The following is a 21,736-nucleotide window of genomic DNA, read 5'->3' on the forward strand; positions in this document are numbered from 1 at the left end:
TACCTGATTTTCGGCAAGCTCGCACGGGCCCCGCAGGGATTCGCAGCTCGACTTACCCTACGTCGCGAGACATGCTTATGATAATTATGTGCGCAATCTTTAATAGGTGCGATCATACCAGCACTAATGCACGGGATCCCATCAGAACTCTGCAGTTAAGCGTGCTTGGGCGAGAGTAGTACTAGGATGGGTGATTTCCTGGGAAGTCCTCGTGTTGCACCTCTTTCTTTCAATTTTTTTTACGTCGTGCTTACCCTCGTTCTTTAAACGACGCTATCTTGAATAGTTTAGCTAAAGCAAGCCTCAATGACCTGATTTTTGGAAGGCTCGCACGGCCCCCGCAGGGATTCGCAGATCGACTTACCCTACGTCGCGAGACATGCTTATGATAATTATGTGCGCATACTTTAATAGGTGCGATCATACCAGCACTAATGCACCGGATCCCATCAGAACTCCGCAGTTAAGCGTGCTTGGGCGAGAGTAGTACTAGGATGGGTGATTTCCTGGGAAATCCTCGTGTTGCACCTCTTTCATTCTATTTTTTTTACGTCGTGCTTACCCTCGTTCTTTAAACGACGCTATTTTGAATAGTTTATCTAAAGCGAGCCTCAATTACCTGATTTTCGGCAAGATCGCATGGGCCCCGCAGGGATTCGCAGCTCGACTTACCCTACGTCGCGAGACATGCTTATGATAATTTTGTGTGCAAACTTTAATAGGTGCGATCATACCAGCACTAATGCACCGGATCCCATTAGAACTCCGCAGTTAAGCGTGCTTGGGCGAGAGTAGTACTAGGATGGGTGACCTCCTGGGAAGTCCTCGTGTTGCACCTTTTTTTTTTACGTCGTGCTTACCCTCGTTTTTTAGACGACGCTATCTTGAATAGTTTAGCTAAAGCGAGCCTCAATGACCTGATTTTCGGCAAGCTCGCACGGGCCCCGCAAGGATTCGCAGCTCGACTGACCCTACGTCGCGAGACATGCTTATGATAATTATGTGCGCATACTTTAATAGGTGCGATCATACCAGCACTAATGCACCGGATCCCATCAGAACTCCGCAGTTAAGCGTGCTTGGGCAAGAGTAGTACTAGGATGGGTGACCTCCTGGGATGTCCTCGTGTTGCACCTCTTTCTTTTCTTTTTTTTTTTATTTTAAGTCGTGTTTATCCTCGTTCTTTAAACGACGCTATCTTGAATAGTTTAGCTAAAGCGAGCCTCAATTACCTGATTTTCGGCAAGCTCGCACGGGCGCCGCGGGAATTCGCAGCTCGACTTACCCTACGTCGCGAGACATGCTTATGATAATTATGTGCGCATACTTTAATAGGTGCGATCATACCAGCACTAATGCACCGGATCCTATCAGAACTCCGCAGTTAAGCGTGCTTGGGCGAGAATAGTACTAGGATGGGTGACCTTCTGGGAAGTCCTCGTGTTGCACCTATTTATTTTTTATTTTTTATTTTTTTACGTCATGCTTACCCTCGTTCTTTAAACGACGCTAACTTGAATAGTTTAGCTAAAGCGAGTCTGAATGACCCAATTTTTGGCAAGCTCGCACGGGCCCCGCAGGGATTCGCAGCTCGGCTTACCCTACGTCGCGAGACATGCCTATGATAATTATGTGCGCATACTTTAATAGGTGCGATCATACCAGCACTAATGCACCGGATCCCATCAGAACTCCGCACTTAAGCGTGCTTGGGCGAGAGTAGTACTAGGATGGGTGACCTCCTGGGAAATCCTCGTGTTGCACCTCTTCATTTTTTATTTTTTTTACGTCGTGCTTACCCTCGTTCTTTAAACGACGCTATCTTGAATAGTTTAGCTAAGGCGAGCCTCATTTACCTGATTTTCGGCAAGCTCGCACGGGCCCCGCAGGGATTCGCAGCTCGACTTACCCTACGTCGCGAGACATGCTTATGATAATTATGTGCGCAATCTTTAATAGGTGCGATCATACCAGCACTAATGCACGGGATCCCATCAGAACTCTGCAGTTAAGCGTGCTTGGGCGAGAGTAGTACTAGGATGGGTGATTTCCTGGGAAGTCCTCGTGTTGCACCTCTTTCTTTCAATTTTTTTTACGTCGTGCTTACCCTCGTTCTTTAAACGACGCTATCTTGAATAGTTTAGCTAAAGCAAGCCTCAATGACCTGATTTTTGGAAGGCTCGCACGGCCCCCGCAGGGATTCGCAGATCGACTTACCCTACGTCGCGAGACATGCTTATGATAATTATGTGCGCATACTTTAATAGGTGCGATCATACCAGCACTAATGCACCGGATCCCATCAGAACTCCGCAGTTAAGCGTGCTTGGGCGAGAGTAGTACTAGGATGGGTGATTTCCTGGGAAATCCTCGTGTTGCACCTCTTTCATTCTATTTTTTTTACGTCGTGCTTACCCTCGTTCTTTAAACGACGCTATTTTGAATAGTTTATCTAAAGCGAGCCTCAATTACCTGATTTTCGGCAAGCTCGCACGGGCCCCGCAGGGATTCGCAGCTCGACTTACCCTACGTCGCGAGACATGCTTATGATAATTTTGTGCGCAAACTTTAATAGGTGCGATCAAACCAGCACTAATGCACCGGATCCCATTAGAACTCCGCAGTTAAGCGTGCTTGGGCGAGAGTAGTACTAGGATGGGTGACCTCCTGGGAAGTCCTCGTGTTGCACCCTTTTTTTTTACGTCGTGCTTACCCTCGTTCTTTAGACGACGCTATCTTGAATAGTTTAGCTAAAGCGAGCCTCAATGACCTGATTTTCGGCAAGCTCGCACGGGCCCCGCAAGGATTCGCAGCTCGACTGACCCTACGTCGCGAGACATGCTTATGATAATTATGTGCGCATACTTTAATAGGTGCGATCATACCAGCACTAATGCACCGGATCCCATCAGAACTCCGCAGTTAAGCGTGCTTGGGCGAGAGTAGTACTAGGATGGGTGACCTCCTGGGATGTCCTCGTGTTGCACCTCTTTCTTTTCTTTTTTTTATTTTAAGTCGTGTTTATCCTCGTTCCTTAAACGACGCTATCTTGAATAGTTTAGCTAAAGCGAGCCTCAATTACCTGATTTTCGGCAAGCTCGCACGGGCGCCGCGGGAATTCGCAGCTCGACTTACCCTAGGTCGCGAGACATGCTTATGATAATTATGTGCGCATACTTTAATAGGTGCGATCATACCAGCACTAATGCACCGGATCCTATCAGAACTCCGCAGTTAAGCGTGCTTGGGCGAGAATAGTACTAGGATGGGTGACCTTCTGGGAAGTCCTCGTGTTGCACCTATTTATTTTTTATTTTTTATTTTTTTACGTCATGCCTACCCTCGTTCTTTAAACGACGCTAACTTGAATAGTTTAGCTAAAGCGAGTCTGAATGACCCGATTTTCGGCAAACTCGCACGGGCCCCCAGGGATTCGCAGCTCGACTTACCCTACATCGCGAGACATGCTTATGATAATTATGTGCGCATACTTTAATAGGTGCGATCATACCAGCACTAATGCACCGGATCCCATCAGAACTCCGCAGTTAAGCGTGCTTGGGCGAGAGTAGTACTAGGATGGGTGACCTCCTGGCAATTCCTCGTGTTGCACCTTTTTTTTTTTTTACGTCTTGGTTACCCTCGTTCTTTAAACGACGCTATCTTGAATAGTTTAGCTAAAGCGAGCCTCAATGACCTGATTTTCGGTAAGCTCGCACGGGCCCCGTAGGGATTCGCAGCTCGACTTACCCTACGTCGCGAGACATGCTTATGATAATTATGTGCGCAAACTTTAATAGGTGCGATCATTCCAGCACTAATGCACTGGATCCTATCAGAACTCCGCAGTTACGCGTGCTTGGGCGAGAGTAGTACTAGGATGCGTGACTTCCTGGGAAGTCCTCGTGTTGCACCTCTTTCTTCTTTTTTTTTTCTTTTTTTTTTACGTCGTGCTTACCCTCATTCTTTATACGACGCTATCTTGAATAGTGTAGCTAAAGCGAGCCTCCATTACCTGATTTTCGGCAAGCTCGCACAGGCCCCGCAGGGATTCACAGCTCGACTTACCCTACGTCGCGAGACATGCTTATGATAATTATGTGCGCATACTTTAATAGGTGCGATCATACCAACACTAATGCACCGGATCCTATCAGAACTCCGCAGTTAAGCGTGCTTGGAAGAGAGTAGTACTAGGATGGGAGACCTCCTGGGAAGTCATCGTGTTGCACCTACTTATTTTTTTTATTTTTTTTACGTCGTGCTTACCCTCGTTCTTTAAACGACGCTATCTTGAATAGTTTAGCTAAAGTGAGCCTCAATGACCTGATTTTCGGCAAGGTCGCACGGGCCCCGTAGGGATTCGTAGCTCGACTTACCCTACGTCGCGAGAGATGCTTATGATAATTATGTGCGCATACTTTAATAGGTGCGATCATACCAGCACTAATGCACCGGATCCCATCAGAACTCCGCAGTTAAGCATGCTTGGGCGAGAGTAGTACTAGGATGGCTGACCTCCTAGGAAGTCCTCGTGTTGCACCTTTTTTTTTGTTTTTTTTTTTTTTGGTTTTTTTACGTCGTGCTTACCCTCGCTCTTTAAACGACGCTATCTTGAATAGTTTAGCTTAAGCGAGCCTCAATGACCTGATTTTCGGCAAGCTCGCACAGGCCCGCAGGGATTCGCAGCTCGACTTACCCTACGTCGCGAGACATGCTTATGATAATTATGTGCGCAAACTTTAATAGGTGCGATCATACCAGCACTAATGCACCGGATCCCATCAGAACTCCGCAGTTAAGCGTGCTTGGGCGAGAGTAGTACTAGGATGGGTGACTTCCTGGGAAGTCCTCGTGTTGCACCTCTTTCTTTGCTTTTTTTTTCTTTTTTTTTTACGTCGTGCTTACCCTCGTTCTTTAAACGACGCTATCTTGAATAGTTTAGCTAAAGCGATCCTCAATTAGCTGATTTTCGGCAAGCTCGCACGGGCGCTGCAGGGATTCGCAGCTCGACTTACCCTACGTCGCGAGATATGCTTATGATAATTATGTGCGCATACTTTAATAAGTGCGATCATACCAGTAATAATGCACCGGATACTATCAGAACTCCGCAGTTAAGCGTGCTTGGGCGAGAGTAGTACTAGGATGGGTGACCTCCTGGCAAGTCCTCGTGTTGCACCTCTTTATTTTTTATTTTTTTTACGTCGTATTTACCCTCGTTCTTTAAACGACGCTATCTTGAATAGTTTAGCTAAAGCGAGCCTCAATTACCTGATTTTCGGCAAGCTCGCACGGGCCTCGCAGTGATTCGCAGCTTGACTTACCCTACGTCGCGAGACATGCTTATGATAATTATGTGCGCATACTTTAATAGGTCTAATCATACCAGCACTAATGCACCGGATCCCATCAGAACTCTGCAGTTAAGCGTGCTTCGGCGAGAGTAGTACTAGGATGGGTGACCTCCTAGGAAGTCCTCGTGTTGCAACTCTTTTTTTTTTTTACGTCATGCTTACCCTCGTTCTTTAAACGACGCTATCTTGAATAGTTTAGCTAAAGCGAGCCTCAATGACCTGATTTTCGGCAAGCTCACACGGGCCCCGCAGGGATTCGCAGATCGACTTACCCTACGTCGCGAGACATGCTTATGATAATTACGTGCGCAAACTTTAATAGGTGCGATCATACCAGCACTAATGCACCGGATTCCATCAGAACTCCGCAGTTAAGCGTGCTTGGGCGAGACTAGTACTAGGATGGGTGACTTCCTAGGAAGTCCTCGTGTTGCACCTCTTTCTTTTTTTTTCATTTTTTTTTACGTCGTGCTTACCCTCGTTCTTTAAACGATGCTATCTTAAATAGTTTAGCTAAAGCGAGCCTCAATTACCTGATTTTCGGCATGCTCGCACGGGCGCCACAGGGATTCGCAGCTCGACTTACCCTACGTAGCGAGACAGGCTTATGATAATTATGTGCGCATACTTTAATAGGTGCGATCATACCAGCACTAATGCACCGGATCCTATCAGAACTCCGCAGTTAAGCGTGCTTGGGCGAGAGTAATGCTAGGATGGGTGACCTCCTGGGAAGTCCTCGTGTTGCATCTCTTTATTTTTTATTTTTTATTTTTTTACGTCATGCTTACCCTCGTTCTTTAGACCACGCTATCTTGAATAGTTTAGCTAAAGCGACTCTCAATGACCTGATTTTCGGCAAGCTCGCACGGGCCCCGCAGGGATTCGCAGCTCGACATACCCTACGTCGCGAGACATGCTTATGATAATTATGTGCGCATACTTTAATAGATGCGATCATACCAGCACTAATGTACCGGATCCCATCAGAACTCCGCAGTTAAGCGTGCTTGGGCGAGAGTAGTACTAGGATGGGTGACCTCCTGGGAAGTCCTCGTGTTGCACCTCTTTCTTTTCTTTTCTTTTTTTTTTTTATACGTCGTGCTTACCCTCGTTCTTTAAACGACGCTATCTTGAATAGTTTAGCTAAAGCGAGCCTCAATTAGCTGGTTTTCGGCAAGCTCGCACGGGCGCCGCAGGGATTCGCAGCTCGACTTACCCTACGTCGCGAGACATGCTTATGATAATTATGTGCGCATACTTTAATAGGTGCGATCATACCAGCACTAATGCACCGGATCCTATCAGAACTCCGCAGTTAAGCGTGCTTGGGCGAGAGTAGTAGTAGGATGGATGACCTCCTGGGAAATCCTCGTGTTGCACCTTTTCATTTTTTATTTTTTTTACGTCGTTCTTACCCTCGTTCTTTAAACGACGCTATCTTGAATAGTTTAGCTAAAGCGAGCTTCATTTACCTGATTTTCGGCAAGCTCGCACGGGCCCCGCAGGGATTCGCAGCTCGACTTACCCTACGTCTTGAGACATGCTTATGATAATTATGTGCGCATACTTTAATAGGTGCGATCATACTAGCACTAATGCACCAGATCCCATCAGAACTCCGCAGTTAAGCGTGCTTGGGCGAGAGTAGTACTATAGTTTAGCTAAAGCGAGCCTCAATGACCTGATTTTTGGCAAGCTCGCACGGCCTCGCAGGGATTCGAAGCTCGACTTACCCTACGTCGCGAGACATACTTATGATAATTATGTGCGCAATCTTTAATAGGTGCGATCATACCAGCACTAATGCACGGGATCCCATCAGAACTCTGCAGTTAAGCGTGCTTGAGCGAGAGTAGTACTAGGATGGGTGATTTCCTGGGAAGTCCTCGTGTTGCACCTCTTTCTTTCAATTTTTTTTACGTCGTGCTTACCCTCGTTCTTTAAATGACGCTATCTTGAATAGTTTATCTAAAGCGAGCCTCAATTACCTGATTTTCGGCAATCTCGCACGGGCCCCGCAGGGATTCGCAGCTCGACTTACCCTACGTCGTGAGACATGCTTATGATAATTATGTGCGCATACTTTAATAGGTGCGATCATACCAGCCCTAATGCACCGGATCCCATCAGAACTCCGCAGTTAAGCGTGCTTGGGCGAGAGTAGTACTAGGATGGGTGACCTCCTGGGAAGTCCTCGTGTTGCACCTCTTACTTTTCTTTTTTTTTTTACGTCGTGCTTACCCTCGTTCTATAAACGACGCTATCTTTAATAGTTTAGCTAAAGCGAGCCTTAATTACCTGATTTTCGGCAAGCTCGCACGGGCGCCGCAGGGATTCGCAGCTCGACTTACCCTACGTCGCGAGACATGCTTATGATAATTATGTGCGCATGCTTTAGTAGGTGCGATCATACCAGCACTAATGCACCGGATCCTATCAGAACTCCGCAGATAAGCGTGCTTGGGCGAGTGTAGTTCTACGATGGGTGACCTCCTGGGAAGTCCTCGTGTTGCACCTCTTTATTTTTATTTTTTATTTTTTTACGTCATGCTTACCCTCGTTCTTTAAACGACGCTATCTTGAATAGTTTAGCTAAAGCGACTCTCAATGACCTGATTTTCGGCAAGCTCGCACGGGCCCCGCAGGGATTCGCAGCTCGACTTACCCTACGTCGCGAGACATGCTTATGATAATTATGTGCGCATACTTTAATAGATGCGATCATGCCAGCACTAATGTACCGGATCCCATCAGAACTCCGCAGTTAAACGTGCTTGGGCGAGAGTAGTACTAGGATGAGTGACCTCCTGGGAAGTCCTCGTATTGCACCTCTTTTTTTTTTTACGTCGTGCTTACCCTCGTTCTTTAGACGACGCTATCTTGAATAGTTTAGCTAAAGCGAGCCTCAATGACCTGATTTTCGGCAAGCTCACACGGGCCCTGCAGGGATTCGCAGCTCGACTTACCCTACGTCGCGAGACATGCTTATGATAATTAGGTGCGCAAACTTTAATAGCTACGATCATACCAGCACTAATGCACCGGATCCCATCAGAACTCCGCAGTTAATTGTGCTTGGGCGAGAGTAGTACTTGGATGGGTGACTTCCTGGGAAGTCCTCGTGTTGCACCTCTTTCTTTTCTTTTTTTTTACGTTGTGCTTACCCTCGTTCTTTAAACGACGCTATCTTGAATAGTTTAGCTAAAGCGACTCTCAATGACCTGATTTTTGGCAAGCTCGCACGGGCCCCGCAGGGATTCGCAGCTCGACTTACCCTACGTCGCGAGACATGCTTATGATAATTATGTGCGCATACTTTAATAGATGCGATCTTGCCAGCACTAATGTACCAGATCCCATCAGAACTCCGCAGTTAAACGTGATTGGGCGAGAGTAGTACTAGGATGAGTGACCTCCTGGGAAGTCCTCGTATTGCACCTCTTTTTTTTTTACGTCGTGCTTACCCTCGTTCTTTAGACGACGCTATCTTGAATAGTTTAGCTAAAGCGAGCCTCAATGACCTGATTTTCAGCAAGCTCACACGGGCCCCGCAGGGATTCGCAGCTCGACTTACCCTACGTCGCGAGACATGCTTATGATAATTATGTGCGCAAACTTTAATAGGTGCGATCATACCAGCACTAATGCACCGGATCCCATCAGATCTCCGCAGTTAAGCGTGCTTGGGCGAGAGTAGTACTAGGATGGGTGACTTCCTGGGAAGTCCTCGTGTTGCACCTCTTTCTTTTCTTTTTTTTTTTTACGTTGTGCTTACCCTCGTTCTTTAAACTACTTTATCTTGAATAGTTTAGCTAAAGCGAGCCTCAATTACCTGATTTTCGGCAAGCTCGCACGGGCGCCGCAGGAATTCGCAGCTCGACTTACCCTACGTCGCGAGACATGCTTATGATAATTATGTGCGCATACTTTAATAGGTGCGATCATACCAGCACTAATGCACCGGATCCTATTAGAACTGCGCAGTTAAGCGTGCTTGGGCGAGAGTATTACTAGGATGGGTGACCTTCTGGGAAGTCCTCGTGTTGCACCTCTTTATTTTTTATTTTTTTTTTTACGTCATGCTTACCCTCGTTCTTTAAACGACGCTATCTTGAATAGTTTAGCTAAAGCGTGTCTGAATGACCTGATTTTCGGCAAGCTCGCACGGGCCCCGCAGGGATTCGCAGCTCGACTTACCCTACCTCGCGAGACATGCTTATGTTAATTATGTGCGCAAACTTTAATAGGTGCGATCATACCAGCACTAATGCACCGGATCCCATCAGAACTTCGCAGTTAAGCGTGTTTGGGCGAGAGTAGTACTAGGATGGGTGACTTCCTGGGAAGTCCTCGTGTTGCACCTCTTTCTTTTCTTTTTTTTTTACGTCGTGCTTACCCTCGTTCTATAAACGACGCTATCTTTAATAGTTTAGCTAAAGCGAGCCTCAATTACCTGATTTTCGGCAAGCTCGCACGGGCGCCGCAGGGATTCGCAGCTCGACTTACCCTACGTCGCGAGACATGCTTATGATAATTATGTGCGCATGCTTTAATAGGTGCGATCATACCAGCACTAATGCACCGGATCCTATCAGAACTCCGCAGATAAGCGTGCTTGGGCGAGAGTAGTACTAGGATGGGTGACCTCCTGGGAAGTCCTCGTGTTGCACCTCTTTATTTTTTATTTTTTATTTTTTTACGTCATGCTTACCCTCGTTCTTTAAACGACGCTATCTTGAATTGTTTAGCTAAAGCGACTCTCAATGACCTGATTTTCGGCAAGCTCGCACGGGCCCCGCAGGGATTCGCAGCTCGACTTACCCTACGTCGCGAGACATGCTTATGATAATTATGTGCGCAATCTTTAATAGGTGCGATCATACGAGCACTAATGCACGGGATCTCATCAGAACTCTGCAGTTATGCGTGCTTGGGCGAGAGTAGTACTAGGATGGGTGATTTCCTGGGAAGTCCTCGTGTTGCACCTCTTTCATTCTATTTTTTTTACGTCGTGCTTACCCTTGTTCTTTAAACGACGCTATCTTGAATAGTTTATCTAAAGCGAGCCTCAGTTACCTAATTTTCGGCAAGCTCGCACGGGACCCACAGGGATTCGCAGCTCGACTTACCCTACGTCGTGAGACATGCTTATGATAATTATGTGCGTGTACTTTAATAGGTTCGATCATACCAGCCCTAATGCACCGGATCCCATCAAAACTCCGCAGTTAAGCGTGCTTGGGCGAGAGTAGTACTAGGATGGGTGACCTCCTGGGAAGTCCTCGTGTTGCACCCTTTTTTTTTACGTCGTGCTTACCCTCGTTCTTTAGACGACGCTATCTTGAATAGTTTAGCTAAAGCGAGCCTCAATGACCTGATTTTCGGCAAGCTCGCACGGGCCCCGCAGGGATTCGCAGCTCGACTTACCCTACGTCGCGAGACATGCTTATGATAATTATGTGCGCAAACTTTAATAGGTGCGATCATACTAGCACTAATGCACCGGATCCCATCAGAACTCCGCCGTTAAGCGTGCTTGGGCGAGAGTAGTACTAGGATGGGTGACTTCCTGGGAAGTCCTCGCGTTGCACCTCTTTCTTTTCTTTTTTTTTTTCTACGTCGTGCTTACCCTCGTTCTTTAAACGACGCTATCTTGAATAGTTTAGCTTACGCGAGCCTCAATTACCTGATTTTCGGCAAGCTCGCACGGTAGCCGCAGGGATTCGCAACTCGACTTACCCTACGTCGCGAGACATGCTTATGATAATTATGTGCGCATACTTTAATAGGTGCGATCATACCAGCACTAATGCACCGGATCCTATCAGAACTCCGCAGTTAAGCGTGCTTGGGCGAGAGTACTACTAGGATGGGTGACCTCTTGGGAAGTCCTCGTGTTGCAACTCTTTCTTTTTTATTTTTTATTTTTTTACGTCATGCTTACCCTCGTTCTTTAAACGACGCTTTTTGGAATAGTTTAGCTAAAGCGAGTATCAATGACCTGATTTTCGGCAAGCTCGCACGGGCCCCGCAGGAATTCGCAGCTCGACTTACCCTACGTCGCGAGACATGCTTATGATAATTATGTGCGCATACTTTAATAGGTGCGATCATACCAGCACAAATGCACGTGATCCCATCAGAACTCCGCAGTTAAGCGTGCTTGCGCGAGAGTAGTACTAGGATGGGTGACCTCCTGGGATGTCCTCGTGTTGCACCTCTTTCTTTTTTTTTTTTTATTTTAAGTCGTGTTTATCCTCGTTCTTTAAACGACGCTATCTTGAATAATTTAGCTAAAGCGAGCCTCAATTACCTGATTTTCGGCAAGCTCGCACGGGCGCCGCAGGAATTCGCAGCTCGACTTACCCTACGTCGCGAGACATGCTTATTATAATTATGTATGCATACTTTAATAGGTGCGATCATACCAGCACTAATGCACCGGATCCTATCAGAACTCCGCAGTTAAGCGTGCTTGGGCGAGAGTAGTACTAGGATGGGTGACCTTTTAGGAAGTCCTCGTGTTGCACCTCTTTATTTTTTATTTTTTATTTTTTTACGTCATGCTTACCCTCGTTCTTTAAACGACGCTATCTTGAATTGTTTAGCTAAAGCGAGCCTCATTTACCTGATTTTCGGCAAGCTCGCACGGGCCCGCAGAGATTCGCAGCTCGACTTACCCTACGTCGTGAGACATGCTTATGATAATTATGTGCGCAGACTTTAATAGGTGCGATCATACTAGCACTAATGCACCGGATCTCATCAGAACTCCGCAATTAAGCGTGCTTGGGCGAGAGTAGTACTAGGATGGGTGATTTCCTGGGAAGTCCTCGTGTTGCACCTCTTTCATTCTATTTTTTTTACGTCGTGCATACCCTCGTTCTTTAAACGACGCTATCTTGAATAGTTTAGCTAAAGCGAGCCTCAATGACGTGATTTTTGGCAAGATCGCACGGCCCCCGCAGGGATTCGCAGATCGACTTACCCTGCGTCGCGAGACATGCTTATGATAATTATGTGCGCAATCTTTAATAGGTGCGATCATACCAGCACTAATGCACGGGATCCCATCAGAACTCTGCAGTTAAGCGTGCTTGGGCGAGAGTAGTACTAGGATGGGTGATTTCCTGGGAAGTCCTCGTGTTGCACCTCTTTCTTTCAATTTTTTTTTACGTCGTGCTTACCCTCGTTCTTTAAACGACGCTATCTTGAATAGTTTAGCTAAAGCGAGCCTCAATGACCTGATTTTTGGCAAGATCGCACGGCCCCCGCAGGGATTCGCAGATCGACTTACCCTGCGTCGCGAGACATGCTTATGATAATTATGTGCGCATACTTTAATAGGTGCGATCATACCAGCACTAATGCACCGGATCCCATCAGAACTCCGCAGTTAAGCGTGCTTGGGCGAGAGTAGTACTAGGATGGGTGATTTCCTGGGAAGTCCTCGTGTTGCACCTCTTTCATTCTATTTTTTTTACGTCGTGAATACCCTCGTTCTTTAAACGACGCTATCTTGAATAGTTTATCTAAAGCGAGCCTCAATTACCTGATTTTCGGCAAGCTCGCACGGGCCCCGCAGGGATTCGTAGCTCGACTTACCCTACGTCGTGAGACATGCTTATGATAATTATGTGCGCATACTTTAATAGGTGCGATCATACCAGCCCTAATGCACCGGATCCCATCATAACTCCGCAGTTAAGCGTGCTTGGGCGAGAGTAGTAATAGGATGGGTGACATCCTGGGAAGTCCTCGAGTTGCACCCTTTTTTTTTTACGTCGTGCTTACCCTCGTTCTTTAGACGACGCTATCTTGAATAGTTTAGCTAAAGCGAGCCTCAATGACCTGATTTTCGGCAAGCTCGCACGGGTCCCAAAGGGATTCGCAGCTCGACTTACCCTACGTCGCGAGACATGCTTATGATAATTATGTGCGCAAACTTTAATAGGTGCGATCATACCAGCACTAATGCACCGGATCCCATCAGAACTCCGCAGTTAAGCGTGCTTGGGCGAGAGTGGTACTAGGATGGGTGACCTCCTGGGATGTCCTCGTGTTGCACCTCTTTTTTTTTTATTTTAAGTCGTGTTTATCCTCGTTCTTTAAACGACGCTATCTTGAATAGTTTAGCTAAAGCGAGCCTCAATTACCTAATTTTCGGCAAGCTCGAACGGGCGCCGCAGGAATTCGCAGCTCGACTTACCCTACGTCGCGAGACATGCTTATGATAATTATGTGCGCATACTTTAATAGGTGCGATCATACCAGCACTAATGCACCGGATCCTATCAGAACTCCGCAGTTAAGCGTGCTTGGGCGAGAGTAGTACTAGGATGGGTGACCTCCTGGGATGTCCTCGTGTTGCACCTCTTTATTTTTTATTTTTTATTTTTTTACGTCATGCTTACCCTCGTTCTTTAAACGACGCTATCTTGAATCTTTTAGCTAAAGCGAGTCTGAATGACCTGATTTTCGGCAAGCTCGCACGGGTCCCGCAGGGATTCGCAGCTCGACTTACCCTACGTCGCGAGACATGCTTATGATAATTATGTGCGCATACTTTAATAAGTGCGATCAAACCAGCACTAATGCACCGGATCCCATCAGAACTCCGCAGTTAAGCGTGCTGGGGCGAGTGTAGTACTAGGATGGGTGACCTCCTGGGAAGTCCTCGTGTTGCACCTTTTTTTTTTACGTCTTGGTTACCCTCGTTCTTTAAACGACGCTATCTTGAATAGTTTAGCTAAAGCGAGCCTTAATGACCTGATTTTCGGTAAGCTCGCCCGGGTCCCGTAGGGATTCGCAGCTCGACTTACCCTACGTCACGAGACATGCTTATGATAACTATGTGCGCAAACTTTAATAGGTGCGATCATTCCACCACTAATGCACCTGATCCTATCAGAATTCCGTAGTTAAGTGTGCTTGGGCGAGAGTAGTACTAGGATGCGTGACTTCCTGGGAAGTCCTCGTGTTGCACCTCTTTCTTCTTTTTTTTTCTTTTTTTTTTTTACGTCGTGCTTACCCTCATTCTTTATACGACGCTATCTTGAATAGTTTAGCTAAAGCGAGCCTCCATTACCTGATTTTCGGCAAGCTCGAACTGGCCCCGCAGGGATTCACAGCTCGACTTACCCTACGTCGCGAGACATGCTTATGATAATTATGTGCGCATACTTTAACAGGTGCGATCATACCAACACTAATGCACCGGATCCTATCAGAACTCCGCAGTTAAGCGTGCTTGGATGAGAGTAGTACTAGGATGGGTGACCTCCTGGGAAGTCATCGTGTTGCACTTACTTATTTTTTTTATTATTTTTTTACGTCGTGGTTACCCTTGTTCTTTAAACGACGCTATCTTGAATAGTTTAGCTAAAGCTAGCCTCAATGACCTGATTTTCGGCAAGCTCGCACGGGCCCCGCAGGGATTCGTAGCTTGACTTACCCTACGTCGCGAGAGATGCTTATGATAATTATGTGCGCATACTTTAATAGGTGCGATCATACCAGCACTAATGCACCGGATCCCATCAGAACTCCGCAGTTAAGCGTGCTTGGGCGAGAGTAGTACTAGGATGGCTGACCTCCTGGGAAGTCCTCGTGTTGCCCCTTTTTTTTGTTTTTTTTTTTAATTTTTTTACGTCGTGCTTACCTTCGCTCTTTAAACGACGCTATCTTGAATAGTTTAGCTTAAGCGAGCCTCAATGACCTGATTTTCGGCAAGCTCGCACAGGCCCGCAGGGATTCGCAGCTCGACTTACCCTACGTCGCGAGACATGGTTATGATAATTATGTGCGCAAACTTTAATAGGTGCGATCATACCAGCACTAATGCACCGGATCCCATCAAAACTCCGCAGTTAAGCATGCTTGGGCGAGAGTAGTACTAGGATGGGTGACTTCCTGGGAAGTCCTCGTGTTGTACTTCTTTCTTTTCTTTTTTTTTTATTTTTTTTTACGTCGTGCTTACCCTCGTTCTTTAAACGACGCTATCTTGAATAGTTTAGCTAAAGCGAGCCTCAATTACCTGATTTTCGGCAAGCTCGCACGGGCCCCGCAGGGATTCGCAGCTCGACTTACCCTACGTCATGAGACATGCTTATGATAATTATGTGGGCGTACTTTAATAGGTGCGATCATACCACCACTAGGGGGATGTCCTCGTATTGCACCTTTTTTTTACGTCGTGCTTACCCTCGTTCTTTAAACGACGCTATCTTGAATAGTTTAGCTAAAGCGACCCTCAATGACCTGATTTTCGGCAAGCTCGCACGACCCCCACAGGGATTCGCAGCTCGACTTACCCTACGTCGCGAGACATGCTTATGATAATTATGTGTGCAAACTTTAATAGGTGCGATCATACCAGCACTAATGTACCGGATCCTATCAGAACTTCGTAGTTAAGCGTGCTTGGGCGAGAGTAGTACTTGGATGGGTGATTTCCTGAGAAGTCTTCGTGTTGCACCGTTTTTTTTTTTTTACGTCGTGCTTACCCTTGTTCTTTTAATGACGCTATCTTGAATAGTTTAGCTAAAGCAAGCCTCAATGACCTGATTTTCAGCAAGCTCGCACGGGCCCCGCAAGGACTCGTAGCTCGACTTACCCTACGTCGCGAGACATGCTTATGATAATTATGTGCGCAAACTTTAATAGGTGCGATCATACCAGCACTAATGCACCGGATCCCATCAGAAATACGCAGTTAAGCGTGCTTGGGCGAGAGTAGTACTAGGATGGGTGACTTCCTGGGAAGTCCTCGTGTTGCACCTCTTTCTTCTTCTTCTTCTTCTTCTTTTTTTTTTTTTTACGTCGTGCTTACCCTCATTCTTTAAACGACGCTATCTTGAATAGTTTAGCTAAAGCGAGCCTCAACGAGCTGATTTTCAGCAAGCTTGCATGGGCCCCGCAGGGTTTCGCAGCTCGACTTACCCTACGTCGCGAGACATGCTCATGATAATTAAGTGTGCGTACTTTAACAGCTGCGATCATACCAGCACTAATGCTCCGGATCCCATCAGAACTCCACAGTTAAGCGTGCTTGGGCGAGAGTAGTTCTAGGATGGGTGACTTCCTGGGAAGTCCTCGTGTTGCACCTCTTTTTTTTTATTTTTTTTTTACGTCGTGCTTACCCTCGTTCTTTAAACAACGCTATCTTGAAAAGTTTAGCTAAAGCGAGCCTCAATGACCTGATTTTTGGCAAGCTCGCACGGGCCCCTCAGGGATTCGCAGCTCGACTTACCCTACGTCGCGAGACATGCTTATGATAATTATGTGTGCAAACTTTAATAGGTGCGATCATACCAGCACTAATGCACCGGATCCCATTAGAAATCCGCAGTTAAGCGTGCTTGGGCGAGAGTAGTACTAGGATGGGTGACTTCCTGGGAAGTCCTCGTGTTGTACCTCTTTCTTCTTCTTCTTCTTCTTCTTCTTCTTTTTTTTTTTTTTTACGTCGTGTTTACCCTCGTTCTTTAAACGACGCTATCTTGAATAGTTTAGCTAAAGCGAGCCTCAATGACCTGATTTTCGGAAAGCTCACACGGGCACCGCAGGGATTCGCAGCTCGACTTACCATACGTCGTGAGACATGCTTATGATAATTATGTGCGCAAACTTTAATAGGTGCGATCATACCAGCACTAATGCACCGGATCCCATCAGAACTCCGCAGTTAATCTTGCTTGGGCGAGAGTTGTACTAGGATGGGTGACCTCCTGGGAAGTCCTCGTGTTGCACCTCTTTTTTTTTTTTTTTTTTTTTTTACGTCGTGCTTACTCTCATTCTTTAAACGATGCTATCTTGAATAGTTTAGCTAAAGCGAGTCTCAATTACCTGATTTTCGGCATGCTCGCACGGGCGACGCAGGGATTCGCAGCTCGACTTACCCTACGTCGCGAGACATGCTTATGATAATTATGTGCGCATACATTAATAGGTGCGATCATACTAGCACTAATTCACCGGATCCTATCAGAACTCCGCAGTTAAGTGTGCTTGGGCGAGAGTAGTACTAGGATGGGTGACCTCCTGGGAAGTCCTCGTGTTGCACCTATTTTTTTTTTATTTTTTTTACGTCGTGCTTACCCTCGTTCTTTAAACGACGCTATCTTGAGTAGTTTAGCTAAAGCGAGTCTCAATTACCTGATTTTCGGCAAGCTCGCACGGGCCCCGCAGGGATTCGTAGCTCGACTTATCCTACGTCGCGAGACATGCTTATGATAATTATGTATGCATACTTTAATAGGTGCGATCATACCAGCACTAATGCACCGGATCCCGTCAGAACTCTGCAGTTAAGCGTGCTTCGGCAAGAGTAGTACTAGGATGGGTGACCTCCTGGAAAGTCCTCGTGTTGCACCTCTTTTTTTTTTTTTTAACGTCGTGCTTACCCTCCTTCTTTAAACGACACTATCTTGAATAGTTTAGCTAAAGCGAGCCTCAATGACCTGATTTTCGGCAAGCTCGCACGGGCCCCGTAGGGATTCGCAGCTCGACTCTCGCGAGAGATGCTTATGATAATTATGTGCGCATACTTTAATAGGTGCGATCATACCATCACTAATGCACCGGATCCCATCAGAACTCCGCAGTTAAGCGTGCTTGGGCGAGAGTAGTACTAGGATGGGTGACCTCCTGGGAAGTCCTCATGTTGCACCTATTTATTTTATTTATTTTTTTTACGTCGTGCTTACCCTCGATCTTTAAACGACGCTATCTTGAATAGTTTAGCTAAAGCGAGCCTCAATGACCTGATTTTCGGCAAGCTCGCACGGGCCCGCAGGGATTCGCAGCTCGACTTACCCTACGTCTCGAGACATGCTTATGATAATTATGTGCGCATACATTAATAGGTGCGATCATACCAGCACTAATGCACCGGATCCTATCAGAACTCCGCAGTTAAGCGTGCTTGGGCGAGAGTAGTACTAGGATGGGTTACCTCCTGGGAAGTCCTCGTGTTGCACCTATTTATTTTTTTTATTTTTTTTACGTCGTGCTTACCCTCGATCTTTAAATGACACTATCTTGAATAGTTTTGCTAAAGCGAGCCTCAATGACCTGATTTTCGGCAAGCTCGCATGGGCCCCGCAGGGATTCGCAGCTCGACTTACCCTACGTCGCGAGACATGCTTATGATAATTATGTGCGCATACATTAATAGGTGCGATCATACCAGCACTAATTCACCGGATCCTATCAGAACTCCGCAATTAAGCGTGCTTGGGTGAGAGGAGTTCTAGGATGGGTGACCTCCTGGGAAGTCCTCGTGTTGCACCCTTTTTTTTTTACGCCGTGCTTACCCTCGTTCTTTAAACGACGCTATCTTGAATAGTTTAGCTAAAGCGAGCCTCAATTACCTGATTTTCAGCAAGCTTGCATGGGCCCGCAGGGATTCGCAGCTCGACTTACCCTACGTCGCGAGACATGCTTATGATAATTATGTGTGCATACTTTAATAGGTACGATCATACCAGCACTAATGCACCGGATCCTATCAGAACTCCGCAGTTAAGCGTGCTTGGGCGAGAGTAGTACTAGGATGGTTGACCTCCTGGGAAGTCCTCGTGTTGCACCTTTTTTTTTACGTCGTGCTTACCCTCGTTCTTTAAACGACGCTATCTCGAATAGTTTAGCTAAAGCGAGTCTCAATTACCTGATTTTCGGCAAGCTCGCACGGGCCCCGCAGGGATTCGTAGCTCGACTTACCCTACGTCGCGAGACATGCTTATGATAATTATGTGCGCATACTTTAATAGGTGCGATCATACCAGCACTAATGCACCGGATCCCGTCAGAACTCTGCAATTAAGCGTGCTTCGGCGAAAGTAGTACTAGGATGGGTGACCTCCTGGGAAGTCCTCGTGTTGCACCTCTTTTTTTTTTTTTAACGTCGTGCTTACCCTCGTTCTTTAAACGACGCTATCTTGAATAGTTTAACTAAAGCAAACCTCAATGACCTGATTTTTGGCAAGCTCGCACGGGCCCCGTAGGGATTAGCAGCTCGACTTACCCTACGTCGCGAGAGATGCTTATGATAATTATGTGCGCATACTTTAATAGGTGCGATCATACCAGCACTAATGCACCGGATCCCATCAGAACTCTGCCGTTAAGCGTGCTTGGGCGAGAGTAGTACTAGGATGGGTGACCTCCTGGGAAGTCCTCATGTTGCACCCTTTTTTTTTTACGCCGTGCTTACCCTCGTTCTTTAAACGACGCTATCTTGAATAGTTTAGCTAAAGCGAGCCTCAATTACCTGATTTTCGGCAAGCTTGCATGGGCCCGCAGGGATTCGCAGCTCGACTTACCCTACGTCGCGAGACATGCTTATGATAATTATGTGTGCATACTTTAATAGGTACGATCATACCAGCACTAATGCACCGGATCCTATCAGAACTCCGCAGTTAAGCGTGCTTGGGCGAGAGTAGTACTAGGATGGTTGACCTCCTGGGAAGTCCTCGTGTTGCACCTTTTTTTTTACGTCGTGCTTACCCTCGTTCTTTAAACGACGCTATCTTGAATAGTTTAGCTAAAGCGAGCCTGAATGACCTGATTTTTGGAAAGCTTGCACGGGCCCCGCAGGGATTCGCAGCTCGACTTACCGTACGTCGCGAGACATGCTTATGATAAGTATGTGCGCAAACTTTAATAGGTGCGATCATACCAGTACTAATGCACCGGATCCCATCGGAACTCCGCAGTTAAGCGTGCTTGGACGAGAGTAGTACTAGGATGGGTGACCTCCTGGGAAGTCCTCGTGTTGCACCTTTTTTTTTTTTACGTCGTGCTTACCCTCGTTCTTTAAACGACTCTATCTTGAATAGTTTAGCTAAAGCGAGTCTCAATGACCTGATTTTCGGAAAGCTTGCACGGGCCCCGCAGGGATTCGCAGCTCGACTTACCCTACGTCGCGAGACATGCTTATGATAATTATGTGCGCAAACTTTAATAGGTGCGATCATACAAGCACTAATGCACCGAATCCCATCAGAACTCCGCAGTTAAGCGTGATTGGGCGAGAGTAGTACTAGGATGGGTGACTTCCTGGAAAGTCCTCGTGTTGCACCTCTTTCTTCTACTTCTTTTTTTTTTACGTCGTGCTTACCCTCATTCTTAAAATGACGCAATCTTGAATAGTTTAGCTAAAGCGAGCCTCAATTACCTGATTTTCGGCAAGCTCGCACGGGCCCCACAGGGATTCGCAGCTCGACTTACCCTACGTCTCGAGACATGCTAATGATAATTATGTGAGCATACATTAATAGGTGCGATCATACTAGCACCGGATCCTCTCGGAACTCCGCAGTTAAGCGTGCTTGGGCGAGAGTAGTACTAGGATGGGCGACCTCCTGGGAAGTCCTTGTGTTGCACCTATTTATTTTTTTATTTTTTTTACGTCGTGCTTACCCTCGTTCTTTAAACGACGCTATCTCGAATAGTTTAGCTAAAGCGAGTCTCAATTACCTGATTTTCGGCAAGCTCGCACGGGCCCCGCAGGGATTCGCAGCTCGACTTACCCTACGTCGCGAGACATGCTTATGATAATTATGTGCGCATACTTTAATAGGTGCGATCATACCAGCACTAATGCACCGGATCCTATCAGAACTCCGCAGTTAAGCTTGCTTGGGCGAGAATAGTACTAGGATGGTTGACCTCCTGGGAAGTCCTTGTGTTGCACCTTTTTTTTTTACGTCGTGCTTACCCTTGTTCTTTAAATGACGCTATCTTGAATAGTTTAGATAAAGTGAGCCTCAATGACCTGATTTTCGGCAAGCACGCACGGGCCCCGCATGGATTCGCAGCTTGACTTACCCTACGTCGCGAGATATGCTTATGATAATTATGTGCGCATACTTTAATAGGTGCGATCATACCAGCACTAATGCACCGGATCCCATCAGAACTTCGCAGTTAAGCGTGCTTGGGCGAGAGTAGTACTAGGATGTGTGACCTCCTGGGAAGTCCTCGTGTTGAACCATTTTTTTTTACGTCGTGCTTACCCTCGTTCTTTAAACGACGCTACCTTGAATAGTTTAGCTAAAGCGAGCCTCAATGACCTGATTTTCGGCAAGCTCGCACGGGCCCGCAGGGATTCGCAGCTCGACTTACCCAACGTCTCGAGACATGCTTATGATAATTATGTGCGCATACATTAATAGGTGCGATCATACCAGCACTAATGCACCGGATCCTATCAGAACTCCGCAGTTAAGCGTGCTTGGGCGAGAGTAGTACTAGGATGGGTGACCTTCTGGGAAGTCCTCGTGTTGCACCTATTTATTTTTTTTATTTTTTTTACGTCGTGCTTACCCTCGATCTTTAAACGACGCTATCTTGAATAGTTTAGCTAAAGCGAG

General features: G+C 46.7%; 37 non-coding genes and 31 pseudogenes across 37 annotated transcripts; all 68 read left to right on the forward strand.

The window, feature by feature from the left end:
- The first annotated feature begins 104 nt into the window (after positions 1 to 104).
- On the forward strand, positions 105 to 223 carry LOC148560660 (5S ribosomal RNA; annotated as a pseudogene).
- A 189-nt stretch (positions 224 to 412) lies between these two features.
- On the forward strand, positions 413 to 531 carry LOC148560661 (5S ribosomal RNA). The gene has a single exon (XR_015890461.1). It is a non-coding gene; the product is annotated as a 5S ribosomal RNA (ribosomal RNA).
- A 189-nt stretch (positions 532 to 720) lies between these two features.
- On the forward strand, positions 721 to 839 carry LOC148560662 (5S ribosomal RNA). Its single transcript, XR_015888777.1, has one exon. It is a non-coding gene; the product is annotated as a 5S ribosomal RNA (ribosomal RNA).
- A 179-nt stretch (positions 840 to 1,018) lies between these two features.
- Positions 1,019 to 1,137, forward strand: LOC148560663 (5S ribosomal RNA). Its single transcript, XR_015891150.1, has one exon. It is a non-coding gene; the product is annotated as a 5S ribosomal RNA (ribosomal RNA).
- A 196-nt stretch (positions 1,138 to 1,333) lies between these two features.
- On the forward strand, positions 1,334 to 1,452 carry LOC148560664 (5S ribosomal RNA). Its single transcript, XR_015890760.1, has one exon. It is a non-coding gene; the product is annotated as a 5S ribosomal RNA (ribosomal RNA).
- A 196-nt stretch (positions 1,453 to 1,648) lies between these two features.
- LOC148560665 (5S ribosomal RNA) lies at positions 1,649 to 1,767 on the forward strand. The gene has a single exon (XR_015890145.1). It is a non-coding gene; the product is annotated as a 5S ribosomal RNA (ribosomal RNA).
- Positions 1,768 to 1,957: 190 nt separating this feature from the next.
- On the forward strand, positions 1,958 to 2,076 carry LOC148560666 (5S ribosomal RNA; annotated as a pseudogene).
- Positions 2,077 to 2,265: 189 nt separating this feature from the next.
- On the forward strand, positions 2,266 to 2,384 carry LOC148560667 (5S ribosomal RNA). Its single transcript, XR_015890462.1, has one exon. It is a non-coding gene; the product is annotated as a 5S ribosomal RNA (ribosomal RNA).
- Positions 2,385 to 2,573: 189 nt separating this feature from the next.
- On the forward strand, positions 2,574 to 2,692 carry LOC148560668 (5S ribosomal RNA). The gene has a single exon (XR_015890805.1). It is a non-coding gene; the product is annotated as a 5S ribosomal RNA (ribosomal RNA).
- Positions 2,693 to 2,871: 179 nt separating this feature from the next.
- Positions 2,872 to 2,990, forward strand: LOC148560669 (5S ribosomal RNA). Its single transcript, XR_015890147.1, has one exon. It is a non-coding gene; the product is annotated as a 5S ribosomal RNA (ribosomal RNA).
- Positions 2,991 to 3,183: 193 nt separating this feature from the next.
- LOC148560670 (5S ribosomal RNA) lies at positions 3,184 to 3,302 on the forward strand. The gene has a single exon (XR_015890761.1). It is a non-coding gene; the product is annotated as a 5S ribosomal RNA (ribosomal RNA).
- Positions 3,303 to 3,497: 195 nt separating this feature from the next.
- On the forward strand, positions 3,498 to 3,616 carry LOC148560671 (5S ribosomal RNA). The gene has a single exon (XR_015890498.1). It is a non-coding gene; the product is annotated as a 5S ribosomal RNA (ribosomal RNA).
- A 182-nt stretch (positions 3,617 to 3,798) lies between these two features.
- LOC148560672 (5S ribosomal RNA) lies at positions 3,799 to 3,917 on the forward strand (annotated as a pseudogene).
- Positions 3,918 to 4,116: 199 nt separating this feature from the next.
- On the forward strand, positions 4,117 to 4,235 carry LOC148560673 (5S ribosomal RNA; annotated as a pseudogene).
- A 192-nt stretch (positions 4,236 to 4,427) lies between these two features.
- LOC148560674 (5S ribosomal RNA) lies at positions 4,428 to 4,546 on the forward strand. Its single transcript, XR_015891445.1, has one exon. It is a non-coding gene; the product is annotated as a 5S ribosomal RNA (ribosomal RNA).
- Positions 4,547 to 4,747: 201 nt separating this feature from the next.
- LOC148560675 (5S ribosomal RNA) lies at positions 4,748 to 4,866 on the forward strand. Its single transcript, XR_015889465.1, has one exon. It is a non-coding gene; the product is annotated as a 5S ribosomal RNA (ribosomal RNA).
- Positions 4,867 to 5,066: 200 nt separating this feature from the next.
- On the forward strand, positions 5,067 to 5,185 carry LOC148560676 (5S ribosomal RNA; annotated as a pseudogene).
- A 190-nt stretch (positions 5,186 to 5,375) lies between these two features.
- On the forward strand, positions 5,376 to 5,494 carry LOC148560677 (5S ribosomal RNA; annotated as a pseudogene).
- A 183-nt stretch (positions 5,495 to 5,677) lies between these two features.
- LOC148560678 (5S ribosomal RNA) lies at positions 5,678 to 5,796 on the forward strand. The gene has a single exon (XR_015891509.1). It is a non-coding gene; the product is annotated as a 5S ribosomal RNA (ribosomal RNA).
- A 195-nt stretch (positions 5,797 to 5,991) lies between these two features.
- On the forward strand, positions 5,992 to 6,110 carry LOC148560679 (5S ribosomal RNA; annotated as a pseudogene).
- Positions 6,111 to 6,306: 196 nt separating this feature from the next.
- On the forward strand, positions 6,307 to 6,425 carry LOC148560680 (5S ribosomal RNA). The gene has a single exon (XR_015890356.1). It is a non-coding gene; the product is annotated as a 5S ribosomal RNA (ribosomal RNA).
- Positions 6,426 to 6,624: 199 nt separating this feature from the next.
- LOC148560681 (5S ribosomal RNA) lies at positions 6,625 to 6,743 on the forward strand. Its single transcript, XR_015891195.1, has one exon. It is a non-coding gene; the product is annotated as a 5S ribosomal RNA (ribosomal RNA).
- Positions 6,744 to 7,141: 398 nt separating this feature from the next.
- On the forward strand, positions 7,142 to 7,260 carry LOC148560682 (5S ribosomal RNA; annotated as a pseudogene).
- Positions 7,261 to 7,449: 189 nt separating this feature from the next.
- On the forward strand, positions 7,450 to 7,568 carry LOC148560683 (5S ribosomal RNA). The gene has a single exon (XR_015889874.1). It is a non-coding gene; the product is annotated as a 5S ribosomal RNA (ribosomal RNA).
- Positions 7,569 to 7,759: 191 nt separating this feature from the next.
- On the forward strand, positions 7,760 to 7,878 carry LOC148560684 (5S ribosomal RNA). Its single transcript, XR_015891791.1, has one exon. It is a non-coding gene; the product is annotated as a 5S ribosomal RNA (ribosomal RNA).
- Positions 7,879 to 8,073: 195 nt separating this feature from the next.
- Positions 8,074 to 8,192, forward strand: LOC148560685 (5S ribosomal RNA; annotated as a pseudogene).
- Positions 8,193 to 8,374: 182 nt separating this feature from the next.
- LOC148560686 (5S ribosomal RNA) lies at positions 8,375 to 8,493 on the forward strand (annotated as a pseudogene).
- A 189-nt stretch (positions 8,494 to 8,682) lies between these two features.
- Positions 8,683 to 8,801, forward strand: LOC148560687 (5S ribosomal RNA; annotated as a pseudogene).
- A 181-nt stretch (positions 8,802 to 8,982) lies between these two features.
- On the forward strand, positions 8,983 to 9,101 carry LOC148560688 (5S ribosomal RNA). Its single transcript, XR_015889815.1, has one exon. It is a non-coding gene; the product is annotated as a 5S ribosomal RNA (ribosomal RNA).
- A 192-nt stretch (positions 9,102 to 9,293) lies between these two features.
- Positions 9,294 to 9,412, forward strand: LOC148560689 (5S ribosomal RNA; annotated as a pseudogene).
- Positions 9,413 to 9,605: 193 nt separating this feature from the next.
- LOC148560690 (5S ribosomal RNA) lies at positions 9,606 to 9,724 on the forward strand. Its single transcript, XR_015891085.1, has one exon. It is a non-coding gene; the product is annotated as a 5S ribosomal RNA (ribosomal RNA).
- Positions 9,725 to 9,914: 190 nt separating this feature from the next.
- LOC148560691 (5S ribosomal RNA) lies at positions 9,915 to 10,033 on the forward strand. The gene has a single exon (XR_015890679.1). It is a non-coding gene; the product is annotated as a 5S ribosomal RNA (ribosomal RNA).
- Positions 10,034 to 10,229: 196 nt separating this feature from the next.
- On the forward strand, positions 10,230 to 10,348 carry LOC148560692 (5S ribosomal RNA; annotated as a pseudogene).
- A 189-nt stretch (positions 10,349 to 10,537) lies between these two features.
- Positions 10,538 to 10,656, forward strand: LOC148560693 (5S ribosomal RNA; annotated as a pseudogene).
- A 179-nt stretch (positions 10,657 to 10,835) lies between these two features.
- LOC148560694 (5S ribosomal RNA) lies at positions 10,836 to 10,954 on the forward strand. Its single transcript, XR_015891405.1, has one exon. It is a non-coding gene; the product is annotated as a 5S ribosomal RNA (ribosomal RNA).
- A 193-nt stretch (positions 10,955 to 11,147) lies between these two features.
- LOC148560695 (5S ribosomal RNA) lies at positions 11,148 to 11,266 on the forward strand. Its single transcript, XR_015891766.1, has one exon. It is a non-coding gene; the product is annotated as a 5S ribosomal RNA (ribosomal RNA).
- Positions 11,267 to 11,462: 196 nt separating this feature from the next.
- On the forward strand, positions 11,463 to 11,581 carry LOC148560696 (5S ribosomal RNA; annotated as a pseudogene).
- Positions 11,582 to 11,774: 193 nt separating this feature from the next.
- On the forward strand, positions 11,775 to 11,893 carry LOC148560697 (5S ribosomal RNA). Its single transcript, XR_015891078.1, has one exon. It is a non-coding gene; the product is annotated as a 5S ribosomal RNA (ribosomal RNA).
- A 195-nt stretch (positions 11,894 to 12,088) lies between these two features.
- Positions 12,089 to 12,207, forward strand: LOC148560698 (5S ribosomal RNA; annotated as a pseudogene).
- Positions 12,208 to 12,396: 189 nt separating this feature from the next.
- Positions 12,397 to 12,515, forward strand: LOC148560699 (5S ribosomal RNA; annotated as a pseudogene).
- Positions 12,516 to 12,705: 190 nt separating this feature from the next.
- Positions 12,706 to 12,824, forward strand: LOC148560700 (5S ribosomal RNA). The gene has a single exon (XR_015890515.1). It is a non-coding gene; the product is annotated as a 5S ribosomal RNA (ribosomal RNA).
- Positions 12,825 to 13,013: 189 nt separating this feature from the next.
- Positions 13,014 to 13,132, forward strand: LOC148560701 (5S ribosomal RNA; annotated as a pseudogene).
- Positions 13,133 to 13,312: 180 nt separating this feature from the next.
- On the forward strand, positions 13,313 to 13,431 carry LOC148560702 (5S ribosomal RNA). The gene has a single exon (XR_015890883.1). It is a non-coding gene; the product is annotated as a 5S ribosomal RNA (ribosomal RNA).
- Positions 13,432 to 13,617: 186 nt separating this feature from the next.
- LOC148560703 (5S ribosomal RNA) lies at positions 13,618 to 13,736 on the forward strand. The gene has a single exon (XR_015891154.1). It is a non-coding gene; the product is annotated as a 5S ribosomal RNA (ribosomal RNA).
- Positions 13,737 to 13,932: 196 nt separating this feature from the next.
- LOC148560704 (5S ribosomal RNA) lies at positions 13,933 to 14,051 on the forward strand. The gene has a single exon (XR_015891198.1). It is a non-coding gene; the product is annotated as a 5S ribosomal RNA (ribosomal RNA).
- A 179-nt stretch (positions 14,052 to 14,230) lies between these two features.
- Positions 14,231 to 14,349, forward strand: LOC148560705 (5S ribosomal RNA; annotated as a pseudogene).
- Positions 14,350 to 14,549: 200 nt separating this feature from the next.
- Positions 14,550 to 14,668, forward strand: LOC148560706 (5S ribosomal RNA; annotated as a pseudogene).
- A 194-nt stretch (positions 14,669 to 14,862) lies between these two features.
- Positions 14,863 to 14,981, forward strand: LOC148560707 (5S ribosomal RNA). Its single transcript, XR_015890785.1, has one exon. It is a non-coding gene; the product is annotated as a 5S ribosomal RNA (ribosomal RNA).
- A 197-nt stretch (positions 14,982 to 15,178) lies between these two features.
- LOC148560708 (5S ribosomal RNA) lies at positions 15,179 to 15,297 on the forward strand (annotated as a pseudogene).
- A 424-nt stretch (positions 15,298 to 15,721) lies between these two features.
- Positions 15,722 to 15,840, forward strand: LOC148560709 (5S ribosomal RNA; annotated as a pseudogene).
- A 183-nt stretch (positions 15,841 to 16,023) lies between these two features.
- On the forward strand, positions 16,024 to 16,142 carry LOC148560710 (5S ribosomal RNA; annotated as a pseudogene).
- A 207-nt stretch (positions 16,143 to 16,349) lies between these two features.
- Positions 16,350 to 16,468, forward strand: LOC148560711 (5S ribosomal RNA; annotated as a pseudogene).
- A 191-nt stretch (positions 16,469 to 16,659) lies between these two features.
- LOC148560712 (5S ribosomal RNA) lies at positions 16,660 to 16,778 on the forward strand. Its single transcript, XR_015891626.1, has one exon. It is a non-coding gene; the product is annotated as a 5S ribosomal RNA (ribosomal RNA).
- A 214-nt stretch (positions 16,779 to 16,992) lies between these two features.
- On the forward strand, positions 16,993 to 17,111 carry LOC148560713 (5S ribosomal RNA). Its single transcript, XR_015891260.1, has one exon. It is a non-coding gene; the product is annotated as a 5S ribosomal RNA (ribosomal RNA).
- Positions 17,112 to 17,305: 194 nt separating this feature from the next.
- LOC148560714 (5S ribosomal RNA) lies at positions 17,306 to 17,424 on the forward strand. The gene has a single exon (XR_015891535.1). It is a non-coding gene; the product is annotated as a 5S ribosomal RNA (ribosomal RNA).
- Positions 17,425 to 17,614: 190 nt separating this feature from the next.
- On the forward strand, positions 17,615 to 17,733 carry LOC148560715 (5S ribosomal RNA; annotated as a pseudogene).
- Positions 17,734 to 17,911: 178 nt separating this feature from the next.
- Positions 17,912 to 18,030, forward strand: LOC148560716 (5S ribosomal RNA). The gene has a single exon (XR_015891394.1). It is a non-coding gene; the product is annotated as a 5S ribosomal RNA (ribosomal RNA).
- A 191-nt stretch (positions 18,031 to 18,221) lies between these two features.
- LOC148560717 (5S ribosomal RNA) lies at positions 18,222 to 18,340 on the forward strand. Its single transcript, XR_015890601.1, has one exon. It is a non-coding gene; the product is annotated as a 5S ribosomal RNA (ribosomal RNA).
- Positions 18,341 to 18,532: 192 nt separating this feature from the next.
- LOC148560718 (5S ribosomal RNA) lies at positions 18,533 to 18,651 on the forward strand (annotated as a pseudogene).
- A 179-nt stretch (positions 18,652 to 18,830) lies between these two features.
- Positions 18,831 to 18,949, forward strand: LOC148560719 (5S ribosomal RNA). Its single transcript, XR_015891649.1, has one exon. It is a non-coding gene; the product is annotated as a 5S ribosomal RNA (ribosomal RNA).
- Positions 18,950 to 19,127: 178 nt separating this feature from the next.
- LOC148560720 (5S ribosomal RNA) lies at positions 19,128 to 19,246 on the forward strand (annotated as a pseudogene).
- A 185-nt stretch (positions 19,247 to 19,431) lies between these two features.
- LOC148560721 (5S ribosomal RNA) lies at positions 19,432 to 19,550 on the forward strand (annotated as a pseudogene).
- A 179-nt stretch (positions 19,551 to 19,729) lies between these two features.
- Positions 19,730 to 19,848, forward strand: LOC148560722 (5S ribosomal RNA). The gene has a single exon (XR_015891650.1). It is a non-coding gene; the product is annotated as a 5S ribosomal RNA (ribosomal RNA).
- Positions 19,849 to 20,026: 178 nt separating this feature from the next.
- LOC148560723 (5S ribosomal RNA) lies at positions 20,027 to 20,145 on the forward strand. Its single transcript, XR_015890501.1, has one exon. It is a non-coding gene; the product is annotated as a 5S ribosomal RNA (ribosomal RNA).
- Positions 20,146 to 20,326: 181 nt separating this feature from the next.
- On the forward strand, positions 20,327 to 20,445 carry LOC148560724 (5S ribosomal RNA; annotated as a pseudogene).
- A 496-nt stretch (positions 20,446 to 20,941) lies between these two features.
- Positions 20,942 to 21,060, forward strand: LOC148560725 (5S ribosomal RNA; annotated as a pseudogene).
- A 179-nt stretch (positions 21,061 to 21,239) lies between these two features.
- On the forward strand, positions 21,240 to 21,358 carry LOC148560726 (5S ribosomal RNA; annotated as a pseudogene).
- Positions 21,359 to 21,536: 178 nt separating this feature from the next.
- Positions 21,537 to 21,655, forward strand: LOC148560727 (5S ribosomal RNA). Its single transcript, XR_015890486.1, has one exon. It is a non-coding gene; the product is annotated as a 5S ribosomal RNA (ribosomal RNA).
- Positions 21,656 to 21,736: the final 81 nt, after the last annotated feature.

This window comes from Arachis ipaensis, chromosome B6 (assembly GCF_059453495.1).
Source record: "Arachis ipaensis isolate K30076 ecotype BB chromosome B6, ASM5945349v1, whole genome shotgun sequence".
Taxonomy (NCBI): Eukaryota; Viridiplantae; Streptophyta; class Magnoliopsida; order Fabales; family Fabaceae; genus Arachis; species Arachis ipaensis.